Source organism: Panthera onca, chromosome X, assembly GCF_046562875.1.
Source record: "Panthera onca isolate mPanOnc1 chromosome X, mPanOnc1 haplotype 2, whole genome shotgun sequence".
NCBI classification, from domain to species: domain Eukaryota; kingdom Metazoa; phylum Chordata; class Mammalia; order Carnivora; family Felidae; genus Panthera; species Panthera onca.
In genome coordinates, this window is record NC_138357.1 from 51,614,342 (window position 1) to 51,635,929 (window position 21,588).

Here is a 21,588-nt window from a genome sequence, read left to right on the forward strand (position 1 = left end):
TTTTTTTTCAATGGGTCTTGTTGTTGTTTACTTTAGGCTTACAATACTAATGCTATTTTGTGATCAATTTGGGAAACCCTACAACCTTCCTTGAGATGACCAAGAGATGCAGCTTGACGAATATATTTACTTGGCTAGCATGGTAATCAGAATCTAAAACTCACATTTCAAATGGCATATCACCTAGATAACACTGACAACAAGCCACTTTCTTGGCAAATGACTGATTGATGGTTCATTCTTAACATGTCTGGAGAAACATATTAATAAGATAACCCATGTCTTTTTTCACTCTGTAATATCCACAGATGATCTCTATTTCAGACGACTCTAGGAGCTTAATGCAAATAAGAAAGAACACCTTTCTGGCTCATTAAGGCAACTGCTCAAGCTGTCATTCGCATTACCTCTCTGAAAATGCAGTACAGGAGGCAGCAGTAGGCCTTGTCTGCTGCAGAAACTAATGGCACAGAGCTACCTTTTGACAGCAGGGCTAAATTTACATGCTTTACATATTCAGTGAGTAAAAGACTAATTTACATTAATCAAATAAGCTATGTTTGCAGGATAGTCCCTCCCTTATTTGAAATATACCTATGCACCTTGTAGGGCTAGTCACTGACAATTGCATGCTAAATGAATTAATTGTGCTGAAGCAAACTGGGGCCTTTTATACTTCTTTAACCCTACTTATTTTCTCTATGGCAATAGTAAATTATGCCTCAGAAGATAAATAGCAAGTCATGCCTTAAAAGATGAGGTGTTCTGGTTTTCATTCTCGGACCTGCTAGGCTGACTACCTGTCAGATAAGACTGATGCCAGGTTTATGCTTTGAAAAGCTGACAAACCACAGATTTTTATTACTAAATCAAACCTGCTGGATTTAAATTCTGTGAACTTTAATTATCTTCTATTTAATTAAAAGAACTAGAAACCAAAAGTGGGTCTTGACAAAGGAGACTAAACGAGTTTTAGGGGATAAGAAGACTTTATTTTCACAAATCAATTTTCTCATTTTTAATAAAGCAACATTTACAGATAGAGGAAATTCCAGGAATCATTTTCTGTACAATACTTGTGGTTATCCAGTCCATCCCAGAATGATAATCACCTATCCTGTTCTTAAGAATCTCCACAGGAAGAGGTTCTGGACATGTTGAGAAGGTTTCAAACTGTTAAGGGCACTAAGTCAGTTTACCACAGATGGAGAAAAGGTTTTTTTTTTTTGTACCTCACCAACTAAAAGATAAGAATTATTTCTGCTCCAAGGGTTCCTTTATTATTATTTTTCTTTATTTAAGGTAAGATTACATAATCACCAGTCCTTGCAGAATATCTTGTTTCATAGTGGAATAGTCATAAGGTATTGGATTATTTAACCAACAAGTACGCATTGTTGGTCTAGTCCAGCAGTTGGCAAACTTTTTCTGTAAAGGGTCAGGTAGTATTTCTGTGTTTTTTGGGCCATAGGGTCTCTGTCACAAGTACTCTACCCTGCTGTAGTAGTCTCAAAGCAGCCACAGATAATACATAAATGAATGAACATGACTATGTTCCAGAAAGCTTTATTTATGGAAATTTAAATTTCATTTAATTTTCACATCACAAAATATTCTTGTGATTGTTTTCAATCATTTAAAGATGTAAAAATCATTCTTAGCATATGGGCCAGATTTGGCCTGGAGGCCACAGTTTGGCATCTCCTGGTCTAGACTCTGCTTAGGTCATTATGAAGGGGAGAGAAAATAGTGTAAAACATGGGCACATTTCATAATGGTTGGAGAGACAAGGTCAAAAACATTAAAAAATTTGACAAATAATATAATAAAGGGCTAAAGTGTCTGGGATGCCCAAAGGGGCTAAATGAGTGTGAATATGGGGGACAGGATTGTGATAGCTAGAATAGTCAGACCAGGACTCATGTATCACCTAATTGTACCAGGAAGAACTAGTTGGGTTTATTTAGGTGAAGAAGAGAAGGAAAGATAACTCCAGGTAAAAGAAATAATATGAACCAAGATAGAGAAACAGCAGTAATTTAGCAGGATGCCTTTGTGGGAAAGTATGAGAAAGGCCAATGTAAGCAGTATCAATTGGAGAAATGAATTCAGTTATTCAATAATTATTGATCACTTCTGTGTTAAGAATTATGCTAAATACTAGAGATTCTGTGATAAATAAGACATAATTCTTGCCCTCCAATTGCTCATAGTCTTTTTAAAAGGACAAACAAGCAACCAGTTACAGTATAGGATATTTATTTTTTTTTTATTTTTTTTTATTTTTTTATTTTTTAATATATGAAATTTACTGTCAAATTGGTTTCCATACAACACCCAGTGCTCATCCCAAAAGGTGCCCTCCTCAATACCCATCACCCACCCTGCCCTCCCTCCCACCCCCCATCAACCCTCAGTTTGTTCTCAGTTTTTAACAGTCTCTTATGCTTTGGCTCTCTCCCACTCTAGCCTCTTTTTTTTTTTTTTTTTTTTTTTTTCTTCCCCTCCCCCATGGGTTTCTGTTATGTTTCTCAGGATCCACATAAGAGTGAAACCATATGGTATCTGTCTTTCTCTGTATGGCTTATTTCACTTAGCATCACACTCTCCAGTTCCATCCATGTTGCTACAAAAGGCCATATTTCATTTTTTCTCATTGCCACGTAGTATTCCATTGTGTATATAAACCACAATTTCTTTATCCATTCATCAGTTGATGGACATTTAGGCTCTTTCCATAATTTGGCTATTGTTGAGAGTGCCGCTATAAACATTGGGGTACAGGTGCCCCTATGCATCAGTACTCCTGTATCCCTTGGGTAAATTCCTAGCAGTGCTATTGCTGGGTCATAGGGTAGGTCTATTTTTAATTTTCTGAGGAACCTCCACACTGCTTTCCAGAGCGGCTGCACCAATTTGCATTCCCACCAACAGTGCAAGAGGGTTCCTGTTTCTCCACATCCTCTCCAGCATACAGTATAGGATATTTAAATTGAAGAGTAAAGCTACCTGAAAACAACTGTGATAATTTTTTAAGTTATGTCAATTTTCAACATTCCATTCATTTACATTTAAGGTAGAGATCTGTGATTTAAAGTATAAAGGGATTCCAAACACAAAATAAAAATCTTCTTGTGACCCACTCAAGGCCTGCTCACTTAAAAGTTCAGACTTAACTTCCTTTCCCAGAGAAATGGCAAAATCACATAAACTTCCTATAAGTAATTTCCAGGGACCCTTTGAAGATTATAATTTTAGAAAGGATTATTATTTTATTTGCTTGATTCACTGGTACTGGGCATTATGTTATGGGCCCTAACAATGTGCATACACCTATTTATAAGCCTTTTTGAGTAAGGTAAATTACCATGGAAACACCCAGGGTGTTTTTCACCAGAGATCTTTAAGGAAAGGATTTATATCTACCTGCATGAGATGGCACAGGATCAATAATGCCTAGACCACAGCGTGAATTTTCAACTGTCTGATTTGAAAACTCTTAAAAGTATTCCAATGAAGATGTACACATATTAATCACTCATATTTTAAAATGTAGTGCTGTTACTAGTCTTATTTGAGGCAAGAACTAAAAATTCAGGTACAAGTGTTTTTAGGAGTGTGACAAAAGAAAATCTGATTGATCCTATAAATCCTTTGAATGAGCCCCCAAGTGAAAGGCATGATTGTAAGGAAATAGCAGAGCATGCAGTTTGGAATCAGACAAACCAGTGTGCAGATTCTGATTCAACTGCTCACTACCTGTGACCTTTGCCAACCAACTTAACTTCTCGAATCCTCCATTCTTCCTCCTTTTCCTTGGGAAAACAAAACCCAATGTTCAGGAATGTTGTTAAGATGTAGTAGATGGTTACATGTCACCTAGTTCAGTGCCTACACAGAAAGTAGGACAGCTGGTTGAAATGAATATCTTGTTTCTACTGGAAACTTTGGCATTTGACTTTTTTTTAAAGTTTATTCATTTTTTGAGAGATAGAAAGAGCACAAGCTGGGGAGGGGCACAGAAAGAAAGGGAAACAGAATCCGAAGCAGGCTCCAGACTCTGAGCTGCCAGCACAGAGCCCAATGCGGGGCTCAAACTCACCAACTGGGAGATCATGACCTGAGCCAAAGTCAGCCGCTTAACCGACCGAGCCACCCAGGTGCCCCTGGCATTTGACTTTCTTTAAAAAAGTCATGTTGTATAATCACCTAATCTTGTTTAAAATAGCACTCAGGCCATTTATGTAGCTGATCTTGGATTAGTCCTTGTTGCACAAGGATGATTTACCATCACAGAAAAGACAAAATAAAAAAAATTCTTTGAAATGTGCAAATAAATAGGTATCGTACTGAGCCCAGAACTCTGAATAAGACAAAATCACGAGTAGTACATTTTTAATATTGGCTCCGAATAAATATTAGACTATAGATTATACACAAAACACGTTTTTATTTCATTAGTTATTATACAGGCCATGATGAATATGTCACACGATAAATGAATGAACTAGTTATTGCCAGCATTCCATCCAAAGCTGCTTTCTTGCTTCTTTCTTTGGAAAGTAGTAAGTGAATGAATAAATGCTACTTTTTATGATACAAATGTCCTTCACTATTAGAATCTGTTGAATTCAGCAATGAATACATATTCATGAATGTGCACTCTTCTAAAAACAGAGATTTAGACAGTCTACTCCATTAAACATTAGTTTATTTTTCTTCCAGGTGTCAGCCAGGGAATCAACATTTTGGTCTGTGGCCTTTTCATGATGTCTGTCCTAATGGATGCCCCCTGGAAATAAAATCAACATATGTATAATGGAATAGATTTTCTAAATCTCAATTCTGAGAAGGGTATTGTTTGACAAATTAATTCTAAATATTAGGCATGAACATAGATTTATAAATACAACTCCAGCTTAATTTGATGCTGATTAAAAATAATTAAAAACTATATAATTTATCATATATTCACATTATATTGGTGATGCTAATAATTAGATCCTGCCATGCCATCATCAACCTGCCATTTTCTTAGTTGAACTATTTCTTTTGTTAATCCCCACAAGGGCATCTTGCATATTTGATGAGGTAAATTGTGCCTCTGTCAGTCTGTTCAAGTTATGACAGGTATGCACAACATATTGCCTTTGTTGTGATTTGTCACATGGATATAATCTCAGTAGCACAATCATCTAAATTGCTAATAAATATTAACTAACATGTAGTGTTAAATTAAATGTACACACAAAACCTAATAAATTTCAGGGGTGCCTGGCTGGCTCAGTTGATAGAGCATGTAACTCCTGATCTCAAGGTTGTGAGTTCGAACTCCACATTGGGTATAGAGATTACTTCAAAATAAAAAAACAATTCCTAAAAAAACTAATAAATTACATATTCAAACCTTCTTGGTTTCCTTTACAGTAATCTATTTTTTTAAAAAGTCCTTTGAAATATTCTTTTTATCTCAACATAGATATACCAAAATCAAACTCAAATAACATAGGCTTGCTAAATATAAAACAATACGTATTGAAAATATGGAAGAAATAGTTTTTTCAAATTCTGTTAGACCAAGAGGGATGGGAAATGGGGTGGTAAAGGCCATATGTAGGCTAAAGTCACACAGTAGTTTCTGTCCTTGGTGTTAAGATCAACACACAACTGGGAACCTTCTATGTGTATCACTGTGGTAAGATACTGGCGCTAATGAATATGACACAAGTCCCTATCTTCCTTAGAGTCTTGTTTACTTTGAGAACCATTCTCTCCTGAAAATCACCCTAGGTGATGATGATGATTATAGAGAGGATAGCAGCAGCCATGCTCATAAGTGACAGTGGCCAGTGGCTGATATTAGGAACTTTATAATGGCCTAGTATTCTACTCCATGGTGTGGACAATGTGATGGCAGTAGGAATATAATGTGGGAAAATCTTAAGTGGGAAAATTTTGCCTCTATTTTTTTAAAAAAAGTATTCCCTTGGGGAGCCTGGGTGGCTCAGTCGGTTAAGCAGCCGACTTCGGCTCAGGTCATGATCTCGCGGTCTGTGAGTTCGAGCCCCACGTCGGGCTCTGTGCTGACAGCTCAGAGCCTGGAGCCTGTTTCAGATTCTGTGTCTCCCTCTTTCTTACCCTCCCCCATTCATGCTCTGTCTCTCTCTGTCTCAAAAATAAATAAACGTTAAAAAATTAAAAAAAAAAGTATTCCCCTGCCAGCTTGGTCTAATTGAGGGCTCTTACAGACTGACCTAATGAACCTTCAGCTTGGGAGGCTTTAATTATTCCCTGATAAGCAGTGAACTCAAGTTTTACTGTAGGCATCATCTCCTAAGCCATAGTGATCTATTAGATTGGCAATGGCCTCCAAATACCACCACAAACATTTACTGAAGGCCAATCCTGGCAGGAATGTTGTCAAGATAATTTTTCAGGTTTTATAGTTGCTCTACAAATCAGGTCCAATCACATTGTTGTAGGTTTAGATTAAGCATATAATTGTGTACTCCCATGTTAAATACATAGTTTCTGCTAGGATTTTCCAAAGCGGTAAATTATGGTATATGAAAACACCAGACAGACATAAATATAAATATTATTCCTCTGTAGACTGTGAAATATATTTTAAAGTTATGTTCAACTTTAAAAAAATCTATTCATTTTACAGTTATTTTATCTGTTTCTTCCCTACGCATTAAAGCCAGCTTATAAATGCAGAACAGGGAAGATGAGACAGAAGGCCAGGACAGGAATGAGTCAGGACTTTAACACCAAAAATATGTCCTGTACAAAGTAGTCCCTGGGTCACTTAGAAGGATATTTCTACTGTATCTTAGGTCTTAAAGTATAATTCCACAGGAAAAGTGTGGAAACCAGTATATTAGTCTCTTTTAGAAAGAAGGAAGACCATGCATTGATTTCAAATCTTTGTATAATAGGGGCACCTGGTTAACTGTCCAACTCTTGATTTCAGCTCAGGTCATGGTCTCATGGTTCTTGAGTTTGAGCCCTGCATGGGGTTCCATGCTGACAGTGCAGAGCCTGCTTGGGATTCTCTCTCTGTCACTCTCTCTCTGCCCTTTTCATGCATTCTCTCTTTCTCTGTCTCTCTCTCTCTCAAAAAAATAAACTTAAAAAAATCTTTGTGTAACAACAACAAAAATAAATTAGTGTAACTATTCATAGTTTTCTAGAAATAACAAGTGACTTACCTTCTTGGAATTAAACGAGGAACATGGGGTTTTAGAGTATGAAAGTTGTGATTAACATTTTAAACTTCTGAAATCACTTTTATGATGGACTTTTCATATCAGTTATCCTTAAATTTAGTACAACATTTTTTGTTCTCAGCCTTAGAAAAAAGGATGTGTTCATGAGATTATACTGCTTAGATAGAATGCTAATTTTAGGTTTGAAATTGTCTTCCATTCCTCTTAGAAATCTGAATGACTAATTTAGACAGACTTTAAAAAGAGAGAAATTAAGATACTTTAATCCACAGAAAGAGAAAAAAATATATACACTTTTCTCAAATCACTTCTTAAGTAAAGCATATATAATAACCCCATGATTTTGAGCTTGTCAGCAGAAATACATTCAAACATACCTACACACACAGACACATACAGACACACACACACACACACACACACACACACACACACACACACATTCAAGTTACACAGCCATCACAATAAGATAGTGTCTGACACCAACATGAAACCAGGCACATACCAACAGATTTGGTAAATCTACTTTGTTGAACATCAACTCCACCCTCTCTGGGGCTCTTGCCTTTACTAGCAGCACTGATTCTGCATAACTACAGTCAAGCAACAACAACAACAAACAAGGATTAATGAAATTGGCTGGTTCAGGGAGAGATCTATGGCAGGGTGGTGTTTTCATTCTTCTAAAAGCTCTAAATTCATCTACTTAGTTTTCGGTGTGTTCAAAGCATTTCAATTTGTTTTTTTCTACGTGAGAATAAGAAAAACATACTGATCATGGGTTAGAGGAGTAAATGGGAGATAGAATTCTTTTTAACACTTCAGGAAAGGATCCAACCAAATTATCTTTTAAGCCACATAACTGGTTAACTATAGATTGAACTGGGCATTTGTATTTTTTATACTTTCCTATTATTTTGATACTATAAGTAATGTCAATGACTTTTTAAATAACCTACATGTCTTGGCAAATGAGATCTTGTCTCATCAATGTGGTTGCTGTGGGAGTTAAAGAATCATTGCTTGATTCTATCACTGTGTGAGATATTTGTGAAGTGCCTCTTTGGGATGTATTTAGAGTCAGCCTCACATTCTTTTACATAGTTTCAATGAAAGCAATTCTTTGATATTTTATAGACCTGAATTTTGGATGAGTATTTCAGAGTCAAATAGAATAGATAAGCTTGGTAATTAAGCTGTGTAATACTAATGTTTGGTTAAAAACTAGGTGCAACTATAAAGAAATGATATTGAATTTCTCGTTTAGCTCAAATGGCACTCTGAAGAACATTTATTTGGATAAATAAATTCTTGTTAGGTTAGTAGTAACAGCAATATTTTCATTAAAATATAAATGAACACACAAATGTGTGTGTCCAGAACTGTAAAGTTGGACATTTCGTTCATTTTACAGATAAGGACATAGAGGCCCAGCACCTAATATACTCCTAGCAAAGTACCTGGTATACAGCAAAGTGCTTATTAAATGCAAAAATTATCTATGTAGCCAAAGTGGTGATCTGTGGAGAAATACACAATATATTTAAAACAGTGTTATAAGACTAGACTTATGGGTATAGCAAATATCTGTCCATTTGTTTGTCCTTTCCTATACTTCTTCCTCAGAGAATATGTTCTTCCATATAGTTCCTGGAAGAGGTAGCAATCCCATGAACCATGTGATCTTATTCCTGCCCTGGTAGATTGAAACACTTTGGACACCTGACCCAAGGGAACAAATCCAAACATGAGGCTATTCCAGTCAGATTCTGTTACAAGAATGTGAACTCAAATAGGCCAATGTCATGTAAAGATTAGCACTTGAAGTAAGGGTCATGCTTTATCACAACTATGGCAGTCATGTTTAAACTAAGGAAACTGATAAAGAAAAAGAAGAGGCAGAGATGAGTGAGAGCAGGGAAGGGTAGAGAAAGAAGCTTGTATTTCTAACTTTCCAGTTTTGTTTCCAGTCCAAGGCACTCTATGGTCTGACTGCTATTTCCTATCCTTGAATGTCCAAAAGGTTGTCTATCACATCCTTGAATAAATTCCACTTATTTCAAGCCAGTTTGATTTCTATTCCTTTAACTAAAGAAGCCTGAACACAATGTATTATTGGGCTTCTATGTCCTCCTTTAGCTTTTTAATAAAAAAATTAGAAAAATAATTTTTAAACTGCTCATGGAATGGTTCTATGCCCAGGGAGATTAAGTGATTTCCCCCAAGTCATTCACATAGTAGCAGGTCAAGGACTAGAAACTACATCTTGTAACTCAGCAAATAGCTCCTATCAGTAGAATATGCTAGTTCAGGGCACAGACCCTGAAGCTACATGACCTTGGAAATGTTACTTAACCTCTCCTTGCCTCATTTTCCCCCTCTATAAAAGGAATAATAGTACTTCACCCATCCCATAGGATTGTTGTGAGAATTATATTAGTTATCATATCACCTAAATAGTAACAGCTAATTGAACCTGGACAGTAATCTGACCTAAAGGGCAGCCATCCTAGGCCCTAATGTAAAACAAAACAAAACAAAAGTGTGGTTGGGGGAGAACAACAAAATAACGCTCCTCTGACAGGAATGTGGAATTGGAACCAACAGTTCTTGTCAGGAGCTAGAAGGAGCAGTTAGACCAGGATAAGTAGAGTCTCCCTCCAAGCACAAGAGAAGCAAAGTACCCTTTAAAAAAGGCCCATGAACTCGTGTTGTGGGGCATTCCAGAGACAATCTGAATGTGGAACGAAGTTCCCATTTTCAGGCATCTAGATCTAGATGTAGGATATTGCCTATCCTGAATTCCCATGAGCTTCTCTGTAGCTGTTCAATAAGCTCAATTTATATAGCTTCTGGTTATGAAATAAATAAGACACAGGGATGTAATATACAGCATAGGGAATATAGTCAATTATGTTGTAACAAGTTTATATGGTGACGGATGGTAACTAGACTTCCCAAGGTGATCACTTCATAATAATAAAAATATCCAATAAGTTATACACCTGAAACTAATACAGTATTGTATGTCAATTATCCTTCAATTAAAAAAATACCTTTTTGTTCTTTGTAATCAACAAAGACACAATTAAGTAAAATACTTATTAATATCACCTTAAGTTTTTATATGAAAAGAAAAAGTAATTACATATACAAGGCAGCAGCAGTGGGGAATGGCCCATATGCCTCTCATCACAAACTTATTTTCCTAGTGTTTTCATACTGTTTTTCAGCATCGTCAATACAATAGTCTCATTTCTCTCTTTTTGGGTGCTTTATCACCATCTTATCACCAGAAACTAAATAACACAGGTCTTAAGAATGAGTAATTAATCATTCTATATCCATTTAGCACCATTGGATTAATTGTTTAACATGACAGATAATAGTTTAAGCCTACATTCCCCCAATGAAAATGTGAAAATATTCTTTACTGAGGTCCTTTACCCTTAGAAGGCAAATCAAACTTTAAAGCATGTTCCATAATTTGTACCCTGAAAATATTTTCTAAAACAGCAAAACAGCAACCTGAGCACAAACTAGAAGAAAAATAAGACTACTGCAAATCGTAAACAAGTTCAGATGATTTATAGGAAGAGTATTCTACAAAGATCCCTTAGTGTCAAGATATAAACAGTTTTTAGTGCTATTTAGTTAAATGATAATTATAAAACTCATTGAACTGAATGAGAATTAGGATTGTGAGACAAATGCTTGTAAGCGGCTAATTAATTCATATGAACAACACAGCTCAGCTAAAAATGGGCTGATTATTCTAAACCACCCATTTGTCTCCTTTTTACTATTGCTCTCGTTTTCCATCAGACTCACCCTGTTGTACCCTCACCCCTAGTATCAAATGTCAGGAGGTAGAAATATTTAAAAGGAAATGTGAGCCAAAGGCATTTTGCAAGGGTACATCAAGGGTACAAATATGTCTGCTGGAACACTGAAATGAAAAAATCATTTATTAGTACACCATGGCTTATAACATCCCAAAGGGTTCAATATTTTCACTATGTACACAAACATATCCCTTCCTCCTTTTCAAATGCCTCATTACAGCTAAGCCTGGAGCTTTTTTCTTAAAAATATTTCCTCTGAAATTATTAATAATCTGAAGTTCCCTACAGGCCAATGGTATTATTACAGTCAAAACGGATCAATATGCATATATACTTACATACTCTCTTTTTACACTATTTAAAATAACAAAGTATTTAGTGGGAACAGTAAAGAATTTATAAGCTATATACGGGAAAGCCTAGAGGAAGATGGCAATATCCCAGACTCTATGGAAACAGCTCTTGAAGCTTATTAGGTGGGTGTAGGAGACTGTAATAGGATTATGAGTTTTGGTTTAGCCTGTCCATCATTTCAAAATCCCCATAACTAAAGGGAATATCTTCATAGGGGTCTGAGTTTAATATTGAAGCTGCTTTATTTAATTCTTCCTATTTTATAATGCTGAGTGCTAATTAGTTCCATCTACTTTCTTCAGGATTGTCAACAGGCAACTTGGAAGCCAAGAACCTACTGAATTATGGATTAACCAGTTCTGTAACAGCATGTTCAAGCAACCTAGTTAGCTACTCCAAAGTGTAGTATTATTATGGGCACAGGAAAACATAAAATCCTTTTGTTATCTTCTGCTTAAAAGCAGAAAAATAAATCCCTATAAGTAAACTATTTTTGATGTGTTAATGAATATTTTAAATATGAGAACTCAAATAAATAATATTTACTTTTGTGTTCGTCAAACATTGCCTATTAATTTCACAATATCCACGATATCTGCTACAAAAATGGACAAACTCATCTTAAAATTTTTTGAACACAGATACAAATTTTAAAGATGGAAAAGACTGAGATTGAGCCTGACTATCATGAGTCTCCTCATCTACCTTCACTTTCATTGAACCTGCATCCCAACCTCCCTGAGCCTTTTCATCACTTTCCTACTTTTGGCATTTCAATTGACTGCTTTATCCTACAGCTAGCCTCTAGAATCAGCCCCTTAGGGTCACATATTCTGGAATTAGAAGGGATGTTAGAGATAATCTGATGTAGCTCTCTCATTTCATAAGGGAAATAACTGAGATGCAGAGGTTAAGTGACCTATTTGATAGGTGATAGCAAAATTGGAAAATGAATCCAAGTCTCCTGATTCCCTGCTCAATGCACCTTCAGTTCTACTTTATCGTCATAACCATCCCACTCAACCATGCCCAAACTTGCTGGCCTCACTAGGCTGCTGATCTACCCTTCAAATAATATGGGAACCTGCTCCCCTAGACATTAGTTTCCTTAGCCTCAGGTAATTGAGCTATGATTGATTACTAACAAAGCTTAACATGGCCATGCCTATTGTGTGCTTCCTGGCTTACTCAAGTGTGTTCAAACTCCTCTTGTTTCTACAGGCTTCCAATTCGACCCTCCTTTTCTCATTCCTAAAGGATGATCTTGCCTTCTAACTTGTAAGAATGAGTCTGTGTCCTGAGTTTCATCATTTGCCTTCACCTAGACATCAATTATCTTCTATCTTGTCCATCTTTGTGGTAGAAACAGTTCTCCTTTTTCTCTCCTCCTGAAAGTTAATGCTCCTATGTTTATTCCCTTCCTTATGAACACTTACAATCTCACCCTCTTAACTGCTGCCTTTTCTGTAAACCAAAACAAATAAAATTAATTGCTAATGATTAATAATAGCAGTAATAGCTAGTATACAAAGTGCTTATGGTGTACTAGGCATCATGTTAGGCACTTTGCAAGTATTAATTCATTTAATTCTCATAACAACCTATGAAGTAGGTATTTCTATCATGCTCATTTTACAAAAAAGGAAATTTAAATAGAGAGAGGTTAAGTAACTTGCCCAAGATGCACAACTGAGAAGCAGAAATGGCAGGATTTGAACCCAGAGAGCTTAGCTCCAGAGTCTGTGTTCCTAATCATTACACTGTTTCTTTAACATATGTTATATCTATACCATCACTTATCAGCTTTATTATGTTGGGCAACTTACTGAACTTCTCAGAGAGTCAGTTCCCTTATATAAAATAATATTCTGAATCTTAAAATATTGATATGAAGATTAAGTGAACTAGAAAATATATAATCTACCATGACTGGCATATTAAATGTCAGTTTAAAAAAATACTAGACAGCAGTACAAAAGAAATAGGAAGATAACTATGCACTAATATAAAAGAATGTGCAAAACACATTGTCAAATAAAACAAGGCGGCAAATAAATAAATAAGTAAATGCCATTTCACACAATATGGATAATAATAATAACTACCAAGCCTAGCTTTTATTAACCAAGTATTCAGGGATAACTCTCTCAGAGGAAACTATGCTTTATTATGTGCTTAAGAAATCCTTACCAAGCACTGTTCTAAGCACTTTACCAATGTTAACTCATTTAGTCCCCAAACAACCATAAGGTGAATCCTAGTATTATTTCCAGAGGTGAGACAAAGAGGTGATTAACTTCCCCAAGATCACAAAGCTAGTAAGTGGCAGACCAAGATTTGGACCCAACCATTCTAACTCCAGAGTGTATGCTAGGCAGACTCTCAGTGTAATAGTTTGTTGTAGGAGGGCAAATGTGCAATACCCAGGTCATGGGAGAATAGCACAGATGCATATAGCCATAGAAAATATGAAAAGGTATAGTCTAGCTTATGTTCCCCAAACTTGTCAACTCAACAAAATTATCTTGAGATTATAAAAAGAAAACAAAACCAGAATCCTGGGCCCCATCCTAAACCTATTAAGTCAGATTCTGGGAATGGAGACCAGTAGAAGTTAACAGAGGAGTAAGTCAGAATCACTTAGTAGCTTTTTCAAAATACCCACACCTAGAGTCCATCCCCAGACAGTCTGCTTCAGCATATCCATGATGGTTTCCAGGCCTCACTTGATACTTTTGGGGGATGCTAGGGAACCAACAAATCATTTTGAAAACTGATGAACAAAGAGAAAGAATCAAGCATTCACCCTGTCTTCTCCACATGAAATATACCTGAATGAGACCAAATAGCTGATGAGGGGACATATCTTTTTATAGAAGTATTACAAATAGCTTTTTAAAAAGAAGGGATGATAGAATATCACTCTTGAATTAATGGATCCAGACAATGATCATAAATGGCTGCTGATACACTAAGAGTCAACCAGCCAGCATGTGCTCCATTATAAAAATAGCACATCACCAACAATAAGGATGTCTTGCTAAAAACATGGAACCCAAATCTGATTTAGCTTCTATATCTAAGTTTATAGAAAATATGTGGGATGGGGAGATAGGTAAAGATATATGTAGATAACACCACTGGGATGCAATAATAAAAAATACAAACTGTATCAGACAAATGACCTGGTTCCTTCCATAATTAACAGTTGAAAATTAAAATTAAAAAAAAAGAGATGAAGATGTATAGTAGCTAGCTTCCAAGATGACCCCTCCAATTATCTTCAACTCTTGGTATTCATGCTCTGGTAAAGCTTTTTCCCACACCATTTCTGGGTTAGTCTGTATAACCAATAGAATATGACAGATGTGTTGTTATGTCATTGTCAAGCTAGGGCATGGAAAGTACTATGGCTCCCTCTTTGCTCTCTCAGATCACTCACACTTGGGGAACCCATATATCATGTTGTAGGAGACTCAAAAAGCCCTCCAGAGAGGCTCACATGGTGCAGAAGTAAACTGGAAAGCAGATTCAAGCCCACAGATGACTGCAGCCCTGGACAAAGTCCTGACTGCCACAGACAATGAGACAGAATCATTCAACTGAGCTGCTCCAAAATTCCTGTCACACAGAAACTTTAGATGATAAATATTTATAATATTAAGTCACTAAGTTTTGAGGGTAATTTGATGTATAGCAATTGATAACTAAATACAAGATAGATGTCACAGTTTCAAATAGAGACTTAAGAGAATAACAGAAATAAATAGATCTTATTCAGTTCCTGATTCAAAATGGGGGCTGGGGAAGTAGTAGATAAAGAAATGTGAACACCAGATATTTATTAGCAAGGAAATATTTTTCATAATGTATGATAATATTACTTAGTTATGTTAGAAATAATCCTTATATTTTGTGAATACATATAGAATATTTACAGATGAAAAAATGTAATGTCTAGGACTTAATTGAAAATATCCAAGGGTGGGAGTAGATAGAGCAAAATTGAACAGGAATTGAACATTTTTGAAGCTAGGTGCTGGGTTTACTATATTACTCTATTTTGTATATATTTTAAAATTTCACAATAAAGAGTAAGGGTTAAAAAGTATTGGCTGACCATCAAGGCCTCACATCAGATGAAGCAATTCCAATTAAACCAGCTAATTAGTAGAGGCAAGTTCTCAGTAGCCATATAATGTTCATCTATGGGTGTCATTGCATACAAATATATATATATATATTTTATATACATATACATATATATATATATACATATATATACACACATATATATATACACACACATACACACACATATGTTTATACGTATATAGTGTGTGTGTGTGTGTGTGTGTGTATCTTTTTTGGTGTGGCCATGTCATTTTTCTCCAGCTAGACATAAGATAGTAGCTTGGAGATTTTTTTTTGTTTATTTATTATTTGGTTTATTTATCATTGAGGTTTTCTTTTCATTTTTTTTAATATATGAAATTTATTGTCAAATTAGTTTCCATACAATACCCAGTGCTCATCCCAAAAGATGCCCTCTTCAGTGCCCATCACCTACCCTTCCCTCCCTCCCACCCCCCATCAACCCTCAGTTTGTTCTCAGTTTTTAAGAGTCTCTTATGCTTTGGCTCTCTCTCCCACTCTAACCTCTTTTTTTTTTTCTTCCCCTCCCCCATGGGTTTCTGTTAAGTTTCTCAGGATCCACATAAGAGTGAAAACATATGGTATCTGTCTTTCTCTGCAGAAAGACCTAAGCCTTTTTGTAGGAAAAAGAAATAAATTTAAAGCAAGACACTAAGAAGAAAAAAAAAACATAGGATAACTCATGACACATAAGTCTGAAGGGCGTAAGAAGAGTAAGATGAAGAGTATAATGTGTGTCTCAAGAAGGGATACTGAAAGAAACTGAGGGAACTTTGAACATAATTTACTGAGATTGAAGGATGTAGGTTTTAGTTTGAAGGATTGGGGAGAGTAGAGGAAATCTAGAACAACTAGCAAGGCATGTGATTCAGTGTACAATGAACAAGGAGACTGCTAAGCAGTAATGAAGATTCAAATAATGCTACAAGAATACTGTATACATAAAAGATGAATATAATATTTTAGATTCTTCCACAAGGAAATGAATTTGCTTTTAGAATTTATTTTATTGTTATTGTGTGATTTTACTTTTAAGAGGAGAGGACTGAGTAGCAACCGTGCTTCAATTGTAACACAACTAGCAGGGAGATATGATTTCTAAATACTGTATTTCTTATGTTGTATACTTTTTCTCAGGAAGCTTTCCAAATTTATTGAATAATTCATGATTTGCTTTTAATAATCTGCAACAGTTGGGAAATACATAAATATTTCTTCTCTTACTTTGTGAAAGTCCAAACAAAGCAAGGGTCAACTAACAAAGGCAATATGAAACAGCAAAAACCTCATATTTGAATAGCAATCACTTAAACATCTGTATCCATGGGCACCTGAGAATAATGCCTCAATAAATAGCTATGGACACTTAGGAGAGGAAGCTTAGATATAATAATATTGCATAATTTAATAGGACACATAGCTTTAGAGCAATTTCATTTTTAAATAGAAAAACCTAAAATAAGATCTCCACTATCCAGAAACCTCAGAGAATAAGTTGATCTGGATAGCTGAGGGTTTATAAATTTTAAACACCAACCATTTTTACCTTAGCCATTTATATAGAAATGTTTTACAGATATATTATACATTTTGTTGCATATATAAAGAGAATCTAGAGAAAACACATCATTGTTGGTTCACACAATTATCATGAACATCAAATATTGGGCTGTACTCTAAATCCAACAAAGGCATACTTAAGGTATGTCTGTTTGTTCCTTTTTTAAATAGAGCAGAACTAATCTGTCTTTAAATTTCTTTCTCATTTTAAAAATATTTAAATTGGTCGCCACCACCACCACCACCACCACCACTACCACTACCACTACCACCACTAACACCGCCGCCACCACTGCCACCACCACCGCTGTGTTCTGGTGTAGAATTTGGAATCCCTGTGTGTGGTTAACAATGAAGCAGAATTCAAACATGCCAGCTTTCCTCAGCAAGCTGTGGACGCTTGTGGAGGAAACCCATACCAACGAATTCCACACCTGGAGCCAGAATGGCCAAAGTTTTCTGGTTCTGGATGAACAAAGATTTGTAAAAGAAATTTTTCCCAAATATTTCAAGCACAATAACATGGCAAGCTTTGTGAGGCAACTGAATATGTATGGTTTCCATAAAGTTTTACATATTGGCTCCGGAATTGTAAAGCAGGAAAGAGATGGTCCTGTTGAATTTCAGCATTCTTACTTCAAACAAGGCTAGGATGACTTGTTGGAGAACATTAAAAGCAAAGTTTCATCTTCAAAACCAGAACAAAATAAGATTTGTCAGGAAGATTTAACAAAAATTATAAGTAGTGCTCAGAAGGTTCAAATAAAACAGGAAACTATTGAGTCCAGGCTTTCTGAATTAAAAAGTGAGAATGAATCCCTTTGGAAGGAGGTGTCAGAATTATGAGCAAAACATTCACAACAGCAACAAGTTATTTGAAAGATTGTCTAGTTTATTGTTATGTTGGTTCAGAATAACCAACTTGTGAGTTTAAAATGTAAAAGGCCTCTACTTCTAAATACTAATGGAGCCCAAAAGAAGAATCTACTTCAACATATAGTCAAAGAACAAGCTGATAATCACCATCATAAAGTTCCACATAGTAGGACTGAAGGCTTAAAGCCAAGGGAGAGGATTTCAGATGACATGATTATTTATGATATAACTGATGATAATGCAGATGAAGAAAATATCCTAGTTATTCCAGAAAGTAATGAGGATGTTACATGTGATCCCTCCAACTGTAGCCAGTACCCTGATATTGTCATTGTTGAAGATGACAATGAAGATGAGTATGCACTTGTTATTCAGAGTGGAGATCAGAATGAACCAGCTAGAGAATCCCTAAGTTCAGGTAGTAATGGCACCAGCCCTCTCATGTCTAGTGCTTTCCAGCTAACTGGCTCACCTAGTCTGACCACAGAAGATCCTGTGACCATGATGGATTCCATTTTAAATGATAACATCGATCTTTTGGGAAAGGTTGAGCTGTTGGATTATCTTGACAGTATTGATTGCAGCTCAGAGGACTTCCAAGCCATGCTGTCAGGAAGACAGTTTACCATAGACCCATATCTCCTGGTTGATTTTGAAAATAAAGGATTAGAAACTACCAAGAACAATGTAGTTCAGCCAGTTTCAGAAGAGGGAAGAAAATCTAAACCCAAAACAGATAAGCAGATTATCCAGTACACTGCCTTTCTACTTCTTGCATTCCTTGATGGGACCCCTGCTTCTACTGTTGAATAGGAGAGTACAGCATCATCAGAAGTTATGTCCTCTGTACATTAATGCATAGAATTTGATGAGCTTCTGGATAGCAGCCTAGATCCAGAGCCAACCCAAAGTAATCTTGTTCACCTGGAGCCACTGACTGAAGCCAGAGCTAGTGAAGCCACACTGTTTTATTTATGTGAACTTGCTCCTGAAACTCTGGATAGTGATATTCCACTATTAGATAGTTAAATCCCCAAGAAGTGGACTCTACATGTACATATTCATCAAAATGATGAACTATTTATTTTAAAGTATCATTTGGTACTTTTTTTTGTAAATCGCTTTGTTTTGTTTAGTCAGATACTGTGGAATCAAAAGCACCTTTTGCTTTTCTTGCTTACATACTCTTGCAAAGCTTTCAGATGTTACTCAGCTACATAGGTACACAAGATTTAATGCACATTGTTGGTATATCTTTAAGTTGGATTCAAATGGCCATTTTTCTCCAATTATAGTAAATTGGATTTCTTTTTTACATATATGCCCATTAACCCCAGTTAAACTTTTGTTTGTTTTACTTGTTTGATGCTGTTTGCATTGAGTGTAAGTCACTAGAACTAATGGTAGAACTCTTAAAGCTTTGTCTGTTCCTGTTACTTTTACTAAATATTTTTCACCTGGCTTATTTTTAAAAACTGGGAAATAAAGTGCCTGTATCTTGTAAAACTTCATTTGTCTCCCTTGTTCACAGAAGTTCATTCACGTTCAACAGGAAAGGCAAAGTATACTTGAGTGATTGCTGTCAGATATGGCTCCAGCTTCATATACATAGAAAGAAGGGAGTGGGATGGCATCAACTCCATCCATCTTGTTGGACTTGTTTTAAGTAAAAGTTTTCTGATTTGTTTGTGTTTTTATGAACCATACTATTTAGTAAAATAAATATAATGAATGTTGTGTACAAAAATATTTAAATTATTATTTGATTTATTCTGATGATATAATCAACACATGGCCATGAAAGAATATTATGAAAAGTTGGAAGAAAGTAAAAACTATCCATAGTACTGTGATACAGTTACAAGGACTTAATATTTTGTTTTGTATCATTCTGATTTTTTCAGCAACTGTATACATATATTTTACTGAGCTGAGATCAATTGTGACTAGTTTTGAATCTTGTGCTTTTGCTTTGTAAAATGTTATCTGCTTTGATAATCAGTTCATCTTATCCAATGGAGTCAGCATATTAGCTATCACTTTTTATTGCTGTGAGGGAGTCTTAACATACTCACACCTTCAGTATTTTCTAGGAGTGAAAAAAAGGCCAGAAAACCAGGATGGCAGCAGAGTAGGAGGATCCTAGGCTTGTCTCCTCCCATGAACACAACTAGATAACCATCAGATCATGCTAAATAACTCAGAAATCAGCCTGACCACTGACAGAACAAACTTCACAACTAAAGGTGTTAGGCAGTTAGTTAGGCATGAGTAAGGAGGAACAAAGGCCAGATTCTGGTCACACACTGGGAGCCCCCCCCCCCCCACCAGGGTTAACAGCCACTCCCTCAGAGCCACTTCTAAGGGCTAACAGAACAGGAAAGGGGTAGCCACAGAGCTAGATCAAAAGCCACAGGGGACTCCCAAGAACTGAGCATGTGAACAAAAGATGCCACTTGCCCTTAAGGTCACAGCAAAAGCTCATTAGAAATTCATAAATATACAATACATAAAAACATATGATATATCATGGGTAGGTGCATGTACAGAAGCCAAAATGTTATACAACTGATAGCTGTCAATCAAAGATGTCAATAGAAGCCAAATATACATGTATACAAAGCTGGCTTAAAAAGATACAGCTAGAGCTTCTCCGTCCCATTGCCAGTCATGCTCAGGCATTTACCCATTTTTGCTCTTGAAAGTGTACCATACTTATCTCCTCAATAAATTCTGGTCTCAGGTCTCCAATTCTTTGATGCATCATGGTCAAGAACCAAGTGACTTGGTGACAAAGGGAGAGAAAAGGCAACATTGAAGAAGGAGTGCATACATAACTGGCTTTTCTAACATAAAGAAGCAGCCAGAGGTTTAGACAAAATGCAAAGATGGAAGTGAAAGAACAAGATAAGGCCATGGCCAGAGATCTAAGTGAAACAGATATAAGTAACATGCCTGATGGAGAATTTAAAGCAACAATCATAAGAATGCTTACTGAGCTTGATAGAAGAATAGAAGACATCAGGGAGACCATTAGCACAGAGATAAAAGAGTTAAAAAAGAATCAACCAGAGGAGAATAATGCAATAAATGAGATTGGAAAGAGGCTTAATGCAATGACAGGAGGCTAGAGGAAGGAGACCTAGAGGAATTAGTGACCTAGAAGATGAAATAATAGAAATTAATGAAGCTAAACAAAAGAGAGAAAGAAGAACTATGCAACAGGAGGACAGACTTATGGAACTCAGTGACTCCACCACATGTAAAAACTTTCATATTACAGGAGTCCCAGAAGAAGAAGAAAAGAGAAAAGGGGGCAGAAAGTTTATTTAAAGAAATAATAGCTGAAAACTTCCCTAATCTGGGGAAGGAAACACATCAAGATACAGGAGGCACAGAGAACTCCCATTAAAATCAACAACAGCAGACTAACACCAAGACATATTATAATCAAATTTGAAAAATATAGGGGCACCTGGGTGGCTTGGTCAATTAAGTTTCTGACTCTTGATTTTGGCTCAGGTAATGATCTCGTGGCTTGTGAGTTCAAATCCCGCAGTGGGCTC

At 36.0% G+C, this 21,588-nt stretch overlaps 1 protein-coding gene and 1 pseudogene across 1 annotated transcript in view; one reads left to right on the top strand and one right to left on the bottom strand.

Moving 5' to 3' along the window:
- The window catches only part of DIAPH2 (diaphanous related formin 2), a 1,007,297-nt gene that overhangs the window by 158,807 nt on the left and 826,902 nt on the right, over positions 1–21,588 (bottom strand). The gene's annotated exons all lie outside the window — the stretch shown is intronic.
- On the top strand, positions 17,421–19,116 carry LOC145714508 (heat shock factor protein 2 pseudogene; annotated as a pseudogene).